Below are 16,205 nucleotides of genomic sequence, written 5' to 3' on the forward strand. Positions count from 1 at the left end.
ATGCCCAAGTTGTGGGCTTGATCCCCAGTAGGGGACCTTCAGGAGGCATCCAATCAGTGTTTCTCACATCAGTGTTTCTCTCCCCCATACAACTCCTTTCTTTTCTCTCTAAAAAGCTATTCTTTTTTAAAAATGTGTGTGCTGTGCAGGTGGGAGAGGGAATTGCAGCAACTTGGCAGAATGGAGGAATGCAGGTGAGACACAAATCCGTTTGCTGAGACAGACAAAATGACAAGCACAGCGTGGCACTTGGTCCTCATGGGAGCGTATATAGAAGTGCAGAAATGAATCTTGAAGTGCACTCGTCCTGTCATTCTGGAGGTCTGATTATGGCTTTCTACCAGAGTGATAGCTAATTGGTAGAACCATGCTTTTGTGGCTGCTGAACCCCAAAGCATAGAAAGTTCCTTTCTGCTTCCTACTTCTCAGCAGAGGAGTTACGGAGGGGTACAGAGAGGGTCAGCATACAGGGTCAAAACTGAGGATATTTCTTAAAAGGACTCGGGCTTCCTTAGAGAAAACAGCCCGGCCATCTGTTTTGTTTGTGAAATCGGGTCACCCTAACTAACCAGATTGTTCTGGGCAATCTCCCCACCCTCGCCCGCTTTTGCTCAGCGGACAGTTTTCAGTTTCTGCTTTTTAAAGAGGTCAAGCCATGTGCCGCTGAGCACATGTGCACTTAAATAAACAAACAATAAAAACATGTGCTCCTTAAGGCAGGCAGGTTTAAGTATGCCTCTGTGTGTTTGCAATGTACCATCATCTCTTGGCTTGTTTTTCTCCCTGAAAAAGTCCACCAGAAGGTTTATACAATCGTGTTCATTCTCTTCTTCAGGCATCAGCCCCTGGGAAGATTAAATGATACCCTATCCTCTAGAAAACGCTAAGCCTTTAACAATCCACGTCCCCGGAATGTACTGGAAATATGGAAAAGTAAACAAACGCCAAGTTTCTAAGTCACTGCCAGGAAAACTAAATGAGAGAAGAAAATGAGCCACACATTTTTAACGTGGCTTAGAAAACCGACACCTCCACAAACGTGGTGACCTCAGGCTTCTCACATTCGCCAGCGACACCGCACAATGGACGCTCTGTTTGCTTTAATGGCGCCCATCTGACTTCTCCCAGAAGCAAGCTCTGCAGCCTCTTCACCTCGAGAAGCAAGCGTCGGAGGGCAAATGCATGATAAAAGTGGCATGAGGACCAGAGAGATCCCTGTAAGCCCAACAGAGAGGAAATGCAGGGGCAAGGTCAGGAGCTGGTCACAGAACCTCCTCTAGCTCTCTCCATACGGGAGTTCCTCAACCTTGGCACTGCTGGCGTTTTGAGTAAATAATTCTTTGTTGTGTGTGTGTGTATGTGGGCGGGGTGTCCTGTGTATTATACGATGATCGGCAGCATCCCTGGTCTGTATGCACTAGATGCAACCAAAACAGTCTCAGACAGCCAAAGGGCCCCCAGTTACCGACGGTTCATCTAGATCAGGGGTGGGGAACCTTTTTGCTGCCAAGGGCCATTTGGGTATTTATAACATCATTTGTGGGCCATACAAAATTATCAACTTAAAAATTAGCTCTCTTCCTCGGCACTGCCTACGGAGGTGGCAGCCATCTCCTGCTTGGCACTAAGGCTGCCCTCAGACCCCTCGTGAAACCCACGATTGTCAAAAAGAGGACCAAGAAGTTCATCTGGCAGCAGTCAGACCGATAGGTCAAAATGAAGCGGAACTGGCGGAAACCCAGAGGCATTGACAATAGGGTGCGGAGAAGATTCAAGGGCCAGATCTTGATGCCCAACATGGTTATGGGAGCAACAAGAAAACAAAATGCATGCTGCCCAGTGGCTTTCGGAAGTTTCTGGTGCATAATGTCAAGGAACCTGAAGTGCTGCTGATGTGCAATAAGTCTCATTGTGCTGAGATTGCTCACGCCTCCTCAAAGAACCGCAAAGCCATTGTGGAAAGAGCAGCCCAGCTGGCCATCAGAGTCACCAATCCCAATGCCAGGCTGCGCAGCGAAGAAAATGAATAAACAGATTGTGTACACACTGTATTTGTGTTAATAAAATCATAAAATTTGCCATCTGGAAAAAAAAAATTAGCCTGCTGTACTTGGTGAAACATTTAATTAACTCACCCCTAATGCCTTGACAGGGCCAGACCAAATGATCTCGCAGGCCTTATATGGCCCAAGGGCTGGGGGTTCCCCACCCATCGTCTTGGGCAGCACAAGGAGTTAATTAAATGTTTGACCAAATATAGCAGGCTAATTTTTAAGTGGATGATTTTGTGTAGCCCTCAGAAGACATTAAAAATATCCAATGGTTCTTGGCAAAAAAAAAAAGGTTCCCCACCCCTGATCTAGACCAACTATAGAACTTCAGGTTGGAGAAACCCAGGAGGTTATCTAAACCAGGGCCCTATCGTTTAGGAGAAGTTAATCGAGTCCCTTAAAGGGCAACGCTCCAAGGTTACTGAATCCATAGTTTGTGGCAACACAGAAACCAAAGGCCATGGATGGCACAGTGTTCTGACCAGGACAACATTTTTGGGAGAAGTCTTTTTTCAAAAAAAAAGACTGAATTTTAAGACCATCATAAATATTCAAAAACCACTGTTTGCTTAGCAAAGTAGTGTTGATAATGCCGTTCAATCTTTATTTAAAAAGAAAAAAAGTACAGAGGGAAGAGTGGCTCCCCTGGGACACCGTCCCCCAGTGTAGAGATGGCAGATCCGAGGAGGCCAATGGTCAGAGCACAGAAAGAGCTTACATTTACAAACTACACTTTGTGTATGTTCATGAGTTTACTATTTAGGTTAAATAATTTCCTCCGGGATACCAACCCACTCAAAAATAATTTCATGCACACACATCCTGGTGCTTTATGAAGAAGGGATCTGAACATCTGGCTGTCTCCCTTCACTGCCATTCAAAGAACAGCCTATTCAAAATAAGACTGATGTGGTTTGGACAGTGACTACCAATCCTGGAGAGACACAGGGTCCATGTGTTCCCAGTGACTGCCGAGTGACTTACAGGAAAGTCTCATGTCATCACCTAAACCAGGAAGACAGCGTGGACTGCTCTCCTGGTACTCCAGGCACCTGCTAACTAAAGAGCTACTCCCTTTGTCTTAATGAATATCTTAACCGAGACACAGTGCTGCTGGGAAAGTACGTGGTCAAAATCTCACTTTGGTGGCATTCTTGGCATACTATGAGGACCAAGAGGGAGTTTATCAACAAATCTTGAAAAGATTACTTCAGAGAATGTTGATGACTACTCAAAGATGAGATCAGAACAATAGAGGGGATTTTCAATGCTTCTGTAGCATTTTAGTCCCAACTGATTAGCACTCTATACTTAAAGCAGCAGGTAACCTGGGAAGGAGACAACAAGAAAAACATGTAAACAAAGAACAATTCAAAAAGAATAAAGAGCAGGATCATATGCACTGGTTATTAAAATAGCAATGATTTTATTTGTACATCCACTCCAGCAAGCAACCTTTGGTTATTATTTATTTTCTTAAACTCTCAAATGTAATTAAAGAATTGCATTTCTTGCGGAAGGAAGGAAGGAAGGAAGGAAAGAAGGAAGGAAGGAAGGACGGACCTTCTGTGTAGAGTTCTTAAAATTTGTGAATTCAGGTTTACAAGTTGACTGCTGGAGAAGTTAAGACTTTAATGTGGTTCTTCTGAGTCCAATCTCTTCATTAATGTTTTTCCTTCTTTAGCAATCATGCTGCCACCCAGGAGCATAACTCTATACACAGTGTTCCTGCCTCACAAGTCCTCTGTAGAATAGGAAAGGAAAGGAATCATTTGAATGCATAATGTCAAAGTCCTCCAGTCAGTAGGCAGCCTCTGCATTTCCATACACTTCACCTGCTGGGATCCATCTTTCAGAAGGAAGCTTTTATGCCTCTTGGCTGGTAACTGTTTTATTCTCAGAGTATGACAGGAATAGTATAAAGAGAAAGGGTTGCTTTGAGCAAAGGTCAATATTAATAGGATATCCTACACAGAGAAAACAGACACCAACATTTTATAACAATGTTCAACCATGCATGGTAGCATTTCTTCTCCTTCTTTTTACTTTCTTTGGGCTCAGCTTTTGTTGCTTTTAAGACAGAAATGGGTATTACTTTCTTACTCAGAATTCAAATAAATGAATGTGCTGTGTGTTAGTGTTGTTTTTTTAATTAAAAATATCATCAGGACTATCTGAGGTTGTGAATTGTGGCGGCTGGAAGGCCGAGGCCTGCTCCCTGCACTCCCAACCAAACCTCTGCTTTCCCATCCACCCTTCCAGCCAGATGGCATCCACATAGGGCGCCTCTGCATTTGGCAACTCGCTCCGCTTGCAACGTGCTAGTCTCATTGAGCACCGAGTCTGAAACCTCTTCCATGGACACCCGGCTTATATATGACCAAACTAATTCCCAAAGCCTGCTCGCTAGCACCTTTATATTTCAGCAATATAGCAAGAAATATAGCCGGTAAAACTCACCTCATGTAAAGCCCTACGTTACTGTACCAACCATGGTGCGGAAAAGACAAAATACTCCTTTACGATGTGCTAAGCTCCTGCCAGACAGGAACCGTGTTTAACTTCTCTGTACAGCGCTTAGTTCCCGTAACCAGAGAATGAGTAAACGGCTGACGAAGAAAAGGCTGCATGAAAAGGTCAACAGCAAGAACACAGATAAAGACAAAACAAGGAGTTTGCCACATTCCTGGGGACGGCGGGCAGAATGAACTCCAACTAATTGAAAACCACGGGGAAACCATAGAGAATTACGCTGATCATTGCATCCTGACCGAATCTTTCATACAAGCTGATGACACAAAGCAAAGAAACCAGGAAGTGCAGCACCATAAGAGGTTATTTCTGCCGCTTTGGGATTTTTGTTTCCTATGCTAGTCAGTCAAATCTGACAGATATTTCCTGGGCCCCACCTCTGTGCAGGGATGAGACCACCCCAAGGCAGTCCCATACTGCAGTCCCCAAGCATCAGTCACGGTTTCTTCCCATTTCCTTGGTAAGATGCGGATAATCAAGCCTCCTTCAGAATGCCAACATCAGGGCTAAAAATGGAAGTATATACAGAGGGCCTGGTATCTGACAGGCACTCAGAAATGTAGGGTACATTCAAGGCCATCATGTCACACACCTCTGGGATCGGGGGGGCCTTCCCATCACAGACCTGCATAGCTGCCTACAAAAATTTTAGGCACCTCTTCTCTTAACTTCCTGTTTTGTGGTTCATTTCCCACCTTTCCGCCCGGTTTCATCAGAAATGTCAAGGTCAAAATGCAAATGCATAGCATAGGAGGATGGCAAACAAGACACAGGATTACGGGTAACTTAGAAAGGAATGGGCTTCCAATGGAGATCTATTTCTATGCTGTAGAGAAAGACCAGCAACTCATTCCCGATCTATCTTTAACGCCTGGATACCACTGACAACTTCAAAGAAACAGAAGACATGCAATACGCTCATTCCTCCTGGAGGAAGGGTTTCCATATATCCTGCTGAGAATTTGATGAAAGAGAGAGAGAGAGAGAGAGAGAGGCCTCCTCCGCCCTCTAAATATATACACATATCTGAGTTTTGCTTACATTTCAAGACAGTCCATAAACACACATCCCTGTCCTAAGCCCCTGCCCCACAGCAGTAATAAAAGAGAGCCAGGCAGACCTTATGATTCAAATGGGGAACAAGCTGACTTTTAAAAATTACTGTACATACAGCTGGCTGCAGTCCCGATAATTCTCTCCTCTCTCTCGGTTGTGTCAAAATTCCAAAGAACAAATAGCACGAAGAAAGCCTGGGAAGTTTGTGAAACCAGTCTCTGGTCCAAAAATGCCTGCTGCTTCACCAAATAATTAAGCCATTACTTCATCTCTATTGCACACCTGCAACCTAACTGCTTCACAAAACCACACTCACAGATGGCTCAGATGTGTAAGCGCACACAATTAAAGCTCACTGGCGGCTCAGTTATTTGGACAAGGTTTTAGAATTACGGAAACGCCACCCAAGGCAAACACAACTTCTAATTAGCTCCAATTGATTAGCTGAGCTGCATGGAGCCCTGGAGAGTCCCCCACATCCAGTCTTTTTTTTTGGGGGGGGGGGGAGGGGGCAGGGGAGGCGCAGAGGGTGGAGAGGTGAGGGGGGTGAAGGGAGAGGTAAGGGGGTGGGGCTGTTGCATCCACCTGGAGGGCAAGCAGACTATATTCTAAACAATAAACAAAGCACAAGGCCCCACATTCTAGCATGAAGAGTAGTCTGTCTATGTGAAGTTGACAATGAATATTCATTTGCTGTCATTTAAAGATCAAAAGTTCTATTTGTGGAATCTAGTGAACAAAATGAACTGACCAACAACTTAATACCTGAAGCATGGAGGCACAGAGCAGGCGGAATTACCTCGATGTGGGGTTGGAGGGATGAGAAGAGATAAGTAAAAAACTTATATGCATATATGCACAGCCCATGACATGCATGGGCAACAGGGTAGTGAAGACCTGGGATGGGGGTGTGAGCAGGGACTGGGAGGAGGGGGGTTAAGGAGGGGAAAATGGGAGATATCTGTAATACTACCAACAATAGAATATATTTTAAACCTAAGTGAAGCATAAACAATAGAGATCAAAACCAGTAATAAACATAAGCCACTTTGTATTTATGAAATGCTTTATTACAAGCACTTGAACATAGCTCAGAATTTCAGAAGGAGAGGCAGATGCAATGTCCGATCCACTCACTCATTAGCCAATGCTTTTTGAACACTGGTTCTGCTGGGTGTGGGGGAGTCAAGGGCGTGGTCCCTGTCTTCCGGTGGTCAGGGGGCAGAGCAGAAGAATGACAAGTCTGTCCTGGGCTGGGGAGGGAAGGGGATGGGGGAGGGGGTAGTTTATAAGGGAAGGAATGCAGAATGACTCTTAAGCAGATATTACTGATTCTTAGGCAAATAGTAATTTTTGAGCAGAGAAGTAGAATAGGAAGAGACTGGGGAAATAGCAATTCAAGGCAGAAGGAATACTGTGTGCAAACACAAATGCAGAGAGGTGAGAACGGGCTTTGTTCTCACAGCTAGGTGTGCTGGAGCCTCAGGAGCGAGTATTGGGGGAGGAGGCTGGAGAAGTAGATGGGCTACATCAAGCAAGGAAAGTCTTCCCTGCAGTGGACATGGGGGTTTATCAATAAGGAAGCTGAAGAAACAGATCGGCTAGAGCAGTTGTTCTCAAACCACCAGGATGTGCATTAAGCCCACGTCGGGAGCTTCTAGAAATTCACTGCCCCTCGATTCCCACCCTCAAAGACGCGAATTCCAAGTAGCCTGGTGTGAGATCTGGGCATCTGGAACGTTCCTAAAAGTTCCCCAGGTGAGCCTAATGCGCAGTTGGTGTGGGAAAGTACTGGTTAGAGGTTAAGCAGCCACCAAAGGTCATCCAAGTTCAGGGCTCTTTCTTGGGCTTTGAACTGCAGAAATTATTTCCCTTTAATTTCATATGTCCATTTAAAAAAATATATTTTATTGATTTTTAACAGAGAGGAAGGAAGAAAGATAGAGAGCTAGAAACATTAATGAGAAAGAAACATCGGTCAGCTGCCTCCTGCACACACACACACACACACACACACACACACACCCGCCTCCACTGGGGATGTTCCCGCAACCAAGGTACATGCCCTTGATTGTAATCGAACCTGGGACCTTTGAGTCACCAGGCTGACGCTCTATCCACCGGTTAGGGCTCATATATCCATTTTAAAAATCCACCCCCCCGCCAAAAAAAAAGAAAATGGAGAGAAAAGGCTCTCAGTACAACACATATAACAGATACAGCTCTTCATTATAGCTAGAATCTTAACATTTATTTGAAATGCCCTAATTAATGTGATGTCAACAAATCCAAACTGACCTTTATCTCTGGATTACCTATTTAGGCTTGGTAGAAAATAAATCTTGAAGGTCTCCTGATAACTCAAACCATTCCCTAAGACCATGATGCTTTGCTGAACAAGATCAACAAGTCCAATGGGTATCATAAACTAACTCACTCAGTCAGCGCAATATGGGGGGAGAGAGGAGACCTGGGAAATATTTATCTGAGGAGAGGCAATACTTTCAAAGGTCATCTGATTGACACAATCAGATAATATGCCCATCAGGTGAGTCAGAGGTAGTGACCCAGCAAGCTTCCATAAATCTAAATGGCTGGCAATCCCGGGTAGCAAGGTTGGCAAACCTGAGTCCTGTCTACTGCCCCTGCATCTTTCCCACGTCCAACGAGGACACCACTAACAGCATTGCCTGCTTTCAACACGGTGCTCCTTCAGCCACCACGAATCAACTGGACTCAGCAATGAAATCAAAACCAATTTAGGATGCCTGCCCCATAATTTAATATCACTTTGGAGAAAAAAACCACTCGCTGGGTCTACTTAGAAAGAACACCAATTTACACCCAGCAAGAAGCCCAAACATAGATTCCATTCATTTCAACTAACAATGTACCCTTTTAGGTAAGAAGTAGTGAACTGCAAAAAAAAATGTTTGAGGACATATATTTGGGGGGAAGAATGAAATACTTTAATTCTTTTCACTCCTGCCAGAAGAGAAAGAAGAAATAGAAAGGAAAAAAAAAAATCTCAAAATAGCCTTTGGTACTTACCTTTGAACCTTTTCTCTTCAAAAGTAATAATAGGGCCGAAACCGGTTTGGCTCAGCGGATAGAGCGTCGGCCTGTGGACTGAAAGGTCCTGGGTTCGATTCCCGTCAAGGGCAAATACCTTGGTTGCGGGCAAATCCCCAGTAGGGGGTGTGCAAGAGGCAGCTGATCGATGATTCTTTCTCATTGATGTTTCTAACTCTCTATCTCTCTCTCTTCCTCTCTGTAAAAAAAAAATCAATAAAAATATATATATATATTAAAAAAAAAGTAATAAAAGGGATTCACCTTCATTCCAAGGGCTGGTTTGTGTCTGTTTCATCATGGCACTCTCTATAAAGACTCACACAGAAAAGTGGTAAGGCATTACCTTCACCTCGCAACTTCTTTTTATTAAATTAAATAATAGGACAACTAGGAAAGTCCAACTGCATAACATGACACAATTAAAGTTTACAAAAAATATTGTAATAATACTGATCAATACTTCTTGGATGCTTATCAAGTGAAGATTGCCTTTCCGGGTACATAATAATCTGCCCTCATTAAGTCAGTTGTTTTTGAAGTTAATGGCTTTACCAACATGTCTTTAGATCAGCATATCCCCAGAAATCATCATATACATCTACCTCCATCTGCAAACCCAGCCATGATCAAAAGGTTTGCTGACTCAATGGTGAACATGAACAAAGTGGCCATCTTAGTGACACTCGGTCCAGCAGGAACCTTCTCTGCCGGCCCATGCTGGCCCAGGCTGACCTGATAGAACCTTGCTCTACCTGCCCCCGGGCTCCTCCTGATGCTTCTGTCATTGCAACATCCCTGGCTTCATCCCAACACACGTTCTTGATAAGCTATGAACTTGGAAGCTATGACTTACACTGGCTGCATTTCACATTGCCTTGGCTGTTTCCTTGGGCCATCTGGAGCCCGTTTCCTGGCCTCTCAGTGGGTGGGCTGCATTACACCTGGGAGTTTTCCCGTGGGCCAACAGTACCCCAGCAACCACATAACCCACGGCTGTCATTTGGTGCCGCAGAGAAGGGTGGCATTCCCTTAATGGTCTGGATTGGAAAGTCACTGTACCTTCCATCAGGGGGTCTGGAGTCCCATCCTTTGAAGTAATAAAGCCTCCTGATGCACCCAGAGCAGTGTGTGAGGCAGCTCTGCTATGAGGGGAATGTTACTGGCTCCAGGGCATCCCCAACCCAGTCCTGTTCTCACAGGCCCAGCCAGCTTAGTAACTATTTACCCAGCATGCCTGACCCAGGCCAAAGCATGCTTGCCACTCTGTGCGTGCTCTTCACACTAGAAAAGAAAACAATTCACTCTGTTTAAACATAACTGATAAATAGGGCAATGACATGTTAGCAATCCACAACCAAGTTAAGAAAAGATCCCTCCATCTGGTTGGCTGTTATTGAGAATCGAAGCATACAGTACATAGGACCTTAAAACTTCCCCCCACCTCTGCTTGGTACATGTTATGGCCTCATTAATTTAAGCCACTCCATTACTTCCTTGGAAAACAGCTTATGTTTTTATTTACGTGTCTTGGAAAGAAGCAACCATGTTATCCGCATGGCAAATCCTCACTGTCCTTCAAGCACAGTTACAAGCAGGATCAAGGTCTAAACCAAAGGATGCAAAAGGGAGCCCCTCCCTCCCATGCAACACCTACAAGATCACACGATTTCAGAAGACTGAAGATTTCCTTCCAGCCTTCCAGCACACTGCTCCCTTCAGGCCCTGAGCTGGATGGCAGTGAGTGTAAAGTATAGCAATTTATTAAAAGATGGCCAGAGGGGCCGGACTGGGTGAGACGGGCCGGACATGCACTAAAGCTCAAGGTCACCTGCAGTTGGCCAGTAAACCAGATTTGGGGCCAACAGTACCCCAGCAACCACATAGCCCATGGCTGAAGGTGGAATCATATGGCCCCGAGAGGCATCGGGCTCCCTCCTCTCTGGTTCCAGGGTGCGTCACCTGAGAACCGCCACTGCCAAGTCACCGCAACTCGGTAGCTGCTGCATTAAGCATCTGCCCCCTGGTGGTTAGGGTGCATCATACCTACCGGCCGGTCAGATGGTCATCGCCATCCTATTTCATTTTTAGGATGGCTTTCCACCATCCTATTTCATTTTTACCAAGAATTTACTTACCATATTCTATCACTTTTTAAGAAAATGTTAATAGTTCATTGGGAAAAATGTGAGGTGGATTAATACATGCACCCCTATGTTCATAGTAGCACTATTTACAATAATACAGGTCTGGAAACTGCCCATCAGTAGATGAGTAGATAAAAAAAAGCTGTGGTATATTTACACCATGGAATACTATGCAGCTGTGAAAAAGAAGGATCTCTTACTCTTTGAGACAGCACAGAGGGACAGAAGGGGTGTTTGGTAGGAAGAGATTAACCAATATTTGCATAACCCATGGACATAAACAGTAGTGTTGCTGAACGCCTGGCCAGGGAGGGTATGGGGTGAAGAGGTAAATGGAGGAAAAAGAGGAACATCTGTAATACTTTCAACAATAAGGGTAATTGTTTTTTTTAAAAAGTTTAGGGTTCTAGTTAAAACCACTGATGCTCTATGTTGAATTCGGTGAGTCTTACTTCCCCCACCTGTGTGACAAATGGGTCCCCACAGCGTGTAAGATATGCTGAGTTGACCATGGATGCTTTCACAGCTACACACGCCAGGGTGCATGCCATGCTTTGTCATGGAGCAGGAAAGGTCAACAGAAAAAGCCCGGCGAAGGAGGGGAGTCACATTTTGCTTCCTACTCTTGAGGAAGCCTTTTCAATGTCCACCCACCCAGTTTAGTTTACTCTCCAGAGAGGTTCTTGTAAAGAACATAGGCGCCATTGTTTCCCCCAACAACCCTTCTCAAATAAGGCTTTGTCTCCACGCTTTCGGAGACAATCACTCTCCAAGAAAATGCTGCTGAATAATTGGGCCAAATTGTATCAACTCGGTGGCGTTTACACAGACTGTTCCCAGCATGACGGAGTGAGGTGGCAGGATCACCTAGCACCAAAGAGTTGAGACACAGAGGCCATGTCAGTCATCCCATCCCAACGGGAGAAAGCTCCTTGTGGCAAGAGACCCATTCCCCCCCCCCCCCCCCAATACTGTGAGGTAGCTAGCAAGGGGGGCGGGGAGCGGGGAAGGAATGCAAGAGAATCATGCTCAGTATGGGATACAGAATCTTCCTGGGCACAAAGAGCACTGGGGCCTGTGTGGAGAGTGCCCATTGGCAGAAACATACCCTTCGTGAGCATTCCTCTGGAATCCACCCACATGGCTGCTCTGAGCTATATAAGACTGGAGACCTGCCATAACAGGAAGCTGAGGCCAACCGCACAGACCTGACCGAATCCTCTCGAACATTAGGCAACCGGAATATTTACTTTTATATTCAGAGATATGCATCTTTCCAATTCCACATTCCTCTGAGATAGAGCAAATATAATAGAGAAGGTTCAGGGCTAGCACTCTTTTCCACGTGTTCACTTAGTCTTCCCCTTTGCAAAACTGGCAACTCCATGTCACCTACTGCTCGGGCCAAATCCTCCAAATCATCTTTGCTTCTTTCTTTCCCATCCATTACCCAATTCCTTAGCAAATGCTGTCGCTTGACCTTCAAAATATATCGTGGACCCAGCCACGAAGCACCACCATCAGTCTCCATGCAGCAGTGTTCGCACTGGCCTCCTCACCCAAGCACTACAGTCGGCTAACTCAGAATCTGGTGGGTACAGTCAGATCATGTCACTTACAATAAAGTCTCAACTCCCTCGTCATTTCTCTGGGCACCACACTCTGTTCCATTTCTTGTTCATTCTATTAATCCATGGTAGTGGCCTTTCTGTTCCTCAAATACTCATATGTCCATATGCATACCACTCTCTCCCTTGCTTTGTTTCTCTTCTTAGCACTTACTACTACCTGGCATATGATGTATGTGGTTCTGTTTCTATCTTTTTCTAATAGAATATAAATTCCATGGGGGCAGGAGTATTGTCTCTTTGGTTCACTGCTATCCAACACCAGGGCCCGCCTAGCACCTAGCACAGAGTAGATGCTCAACAAATGCCTGTGGGTTGTTCCCTTACAAAGCAGAATTCTATCACAATGAAATTCATGCGACTGTGTAAACATCATGAAGAAGACTCACGTAAGTTATGGACCATAAAATTACAATTTAGTATGTAGAAAGCAAACAAAGTTAAGACAATATCGTTCTGTATAATTGGCTCTAGATTCAAAATTACATTCTCTCATTCCTCAACGAGTTCTTTCTCCGAGGCATTCCCTCCAGTTCTCAAAGTGGAAGACGCACCTGCCCAACGGGGCCGCTCTGGTCAGAGAGGGACTCTAACTCCCCTCAGCTCTATGAAACGAGGGGAGTAAGGGTTAGTGGCTGTAGAAGGTTCTCTCCACTTTAAAAAAAGAGCAATGTCCACGACACATGTTTACATCCAAGGGTTGTATAGTCAGGTATAAAAATGAATGTGCATGTGGTGCATGTGAAAAACATTTACCTCCCTGTCAGGAAATCTATTCAACAAACCCTGAGTTTCCTCCTCCTCTATCACCAGCAAGGGGGCTTTGTGCTCCTCTGGACCTCCTCCTCGAAGGCTCTAAGCTCCGTGAAGACAGCACTCTCGTCCTGTAGGCTCACTTGTCTACACCCCGGGCTTCGCACAGAACCCAGAACATTGCATGGGCTCAAATAAATGTCTGCTGAGCAATGAAGATATCAGAGCTGGGGGCATCAGATGGTTAAGAACTGTCCCCAGTAACCCTTAGGTGGCGGGGCTCTGTGGCATGTCAGACATCATAGGGACGTGATTGCTTTTACTTTTTAGAGAACGTTGACCACGTTGAAGTTTTTCCCATTTATTGCCAGGACAGAAGTACCTGTGTCATTGATGGTTCCCTGCTCTTTGTGCGTGAGCTAATTTTAATTCCATCTCATCAGATACCTTCAATAATAGATGTCGACAGTCCCAGATGCCAGGCCTTTGGCAAGAGCATCTGCTTATCCCCTCAGGATTAAACTAAACAACTTAATCTCTGGGATAACAGGTCTTCCTCCAGGGCTCGGCAGAAGAAAAAGCAAACAGCACAGACCAGGCCAATGGCCACATGAGGATAACTGTACTCGGGGTATCTATCTGGTCAGTGATCTCCTTGTGAGCAGGAACCTTTTCTCATTCATCACTGGCCCAGGTTCTTCTCATAGGATCTATGTATGGGAAAAGCTCAATGAAAGCTTGAAGATTGTCACAGGACGTGGCAAGTACTGACCAAGTGAAAATTAGTAGTTAACCAAACATTTTATAGATTGTTGACTACATAAGAATGGCTCAAATAAATGCTTCTCATGTTGGGAGCAGATGTATTCTGTTTTAAAATATATATATTTTATTGATTTTTTTTACAGAGAGGGAAGGAGAGGGATAGAGAGTTAGAAACATCAATGAGAGAGAATCATCGATCAGCTGCCTTTTGCACATCTCCTCCTGGGGATGTGCCTGCAACCAAGGTACATGCCCTTGACGGGAATCGAACCTGGGACCTTTCAGGCCAATGCTCTATCCACTGAGTAAAAACCAATTAGGGCAAGATGTATTCTTTTAAGCATCATACTATGTGTTACAGGAGCTCACATTAAGTATATGATCTTACACACCATGCATGTGGCCAGATTTGCATTCCATAGGAATGAAACTGCTTTCTATCTCATGGGTAACCTGTTAGAATTTCCCATGTTGCACTTAATTTGGATATTTTGCATTAGCCAAAGTCACATTAAAGTTAACTCTTTGGAGAAAGGCATGGCTGGATTGGCTTGCCCGTGGGTACTCATTCCAGACCAAGCATGTGTCTGCCACCAGATTCATCACTCTCCCTTGATTCTTGGCATGGGACTAAGATAGCAAAAAGTACATTCTGATGGTCTGCAGAATCAACCACAATGGTAACAGACAGCTGACAGTGAATAATATTTGGGTACACAGGATCACAAATATTAATGTTATAAAATAAAAAAAATCATCATCCCACCAAGTCCAATTGCTCATACTCAGGAAAAAAGCACCAGGACAGCAGTTCCTACACAACCCAGAAATAGAATTCATAACATATGACGGGCTCAGTGAAGACATCTGAGAGCTTGGTAAAAATAATTAATTATGTAATGGAAACCAAGCAGTGACAACTTAGAATCAGAAAATTTAAATGCCATGTAGGCCAACATCCCACCAAATACAGAATCTCACTTATCCGATCTCTGACAGGGGCTGAGGTGTCTACTTGAACACTTACAGAAACCAGATGTTACCACCTCCATCAATACAATGGTTCCATTTGTAGTAATCCCTTACCACTCGGCCTACTGAGCACCTATTTTATGCTAGGTGTTGTGCTCATTACTAAGGAGAGATTGATAGAAGACATCATCTCTGTCCCCAAAGGTCTCAGAACCTACTGGAGGAGGAAAATAAATATTGTGTGAGTGAACGGATCGGTGATGGGCACAGAGAAGCTATGGGAGGACAAAGGAGAAATATCACACGTGAAAATCAGAAAAGGCTAACAAGAAGGATGTGTGTGAGCTCCATACTTAAGTCTGCCCAAGAAACAAGGGACCAAGACATTCCAAAGCAGCACATTCCAAGGAAACCTAGGAAGTGCAGTGAGCTTGGGAGATCTGTCAGCATCTTAGCAGGTCCCAGCCAGTTCATGAAGGGCTTTGTATATAGGCTAAGGAGTCTGGGTTTTATTCCAAAGATAAAAGAAAACCACAGAAGAATGACATGCTCAGATATGCCCGGTCACAGCCCTAACACCACTCAACATTCTTGGTTGTGCTAGATGAATGTCGGTCCCCCCCCCCCCCCCCCCCCCCTCTCCCATGAGCCTAAAGCTCCATGAAAGTTGGGATCCAGTCTGTTCTGTTCATCCATGTGTCACCACTGCCTAGTAAAGTGCCTGGGACAGGCAGGTACTGAGTACACATTCAATGGGCCAATCGATCAATCAATCAATGAGTGGTCTCTGGGAACATCAAAGTAGGCATAGACACCAACCATTCCATTGCCAAAGGTATCTCTCAGGTATAGTCTGGGTACCTGGGTGGAAGGGACAGTAATTTTAAGAAATTCAAGAACAAGGTATTAAGGACAAGTGAGGGAGAGTAAATTCAGTTTTAGACATACTGACCTTGGGGTATCTAATATCTAAAGAGATACAAAGGGGCATTAGCAAGTCATATGAGGGTCTGCTTACAGACAGAGGGAGGAGTGGCCTTAAATAAATATAGAAAGCCACTTAAGGGCCATGGAGGGGGCCCTGAGGCCATGGGTGAAGACATAGTAGCCTGGAGAGAGGACTCAATCTAGATTGAAACTGGGATGGTTTTGTGTCAAATAACTCCCATCAAATTTCCTATTATTATCACAAATGATCACTGGAAAGCAACAACTGATCTTGCTGAGCG

At 44.7% G+C, this 16,205-nt stretch overlaps 1 protein-coding gene and 1 pseudogene across 3 annotated transcripts in view; one reads left to right on the forward strand and one right to left on the reverse strand.

The window, feature by feature from the left end:
• FARP1 (FERM, ARH/RhoGEF and pleckstrin domain protein 1) overlaps nt 1–16,205 on the reverse strand; it is a 276,447-nt gene that overhangs the window by 140,449 nt on the left and 119,793 nt on the right. The gene's annotated exons all lie outside the window — the stretch shown is intronic.
• LOC311618556 (large ribosomal subunit protein eL32-like) lies at nt 1,570–2,070 on the forward strand (annotated as a pseudogene). Its single transcript has one exon. The product of its transcript is annotated as a large ribosomal subunit protein eL32-like (transcript).

Source organism: Pipistrellus hanaki (assembly GCF_964339955.1).
Source record: "Pipistrellus hanaki genome assembly, chromosome: 3".
In the NCBI taxonomy this organism is placed as follows: domain Eukaryota; kingdom Metazoa; phylum Chordata; class Mammalia; order Chiroptera; family Vespertilionidae; genus Pipistrellus; species Pipistrellus hanaki.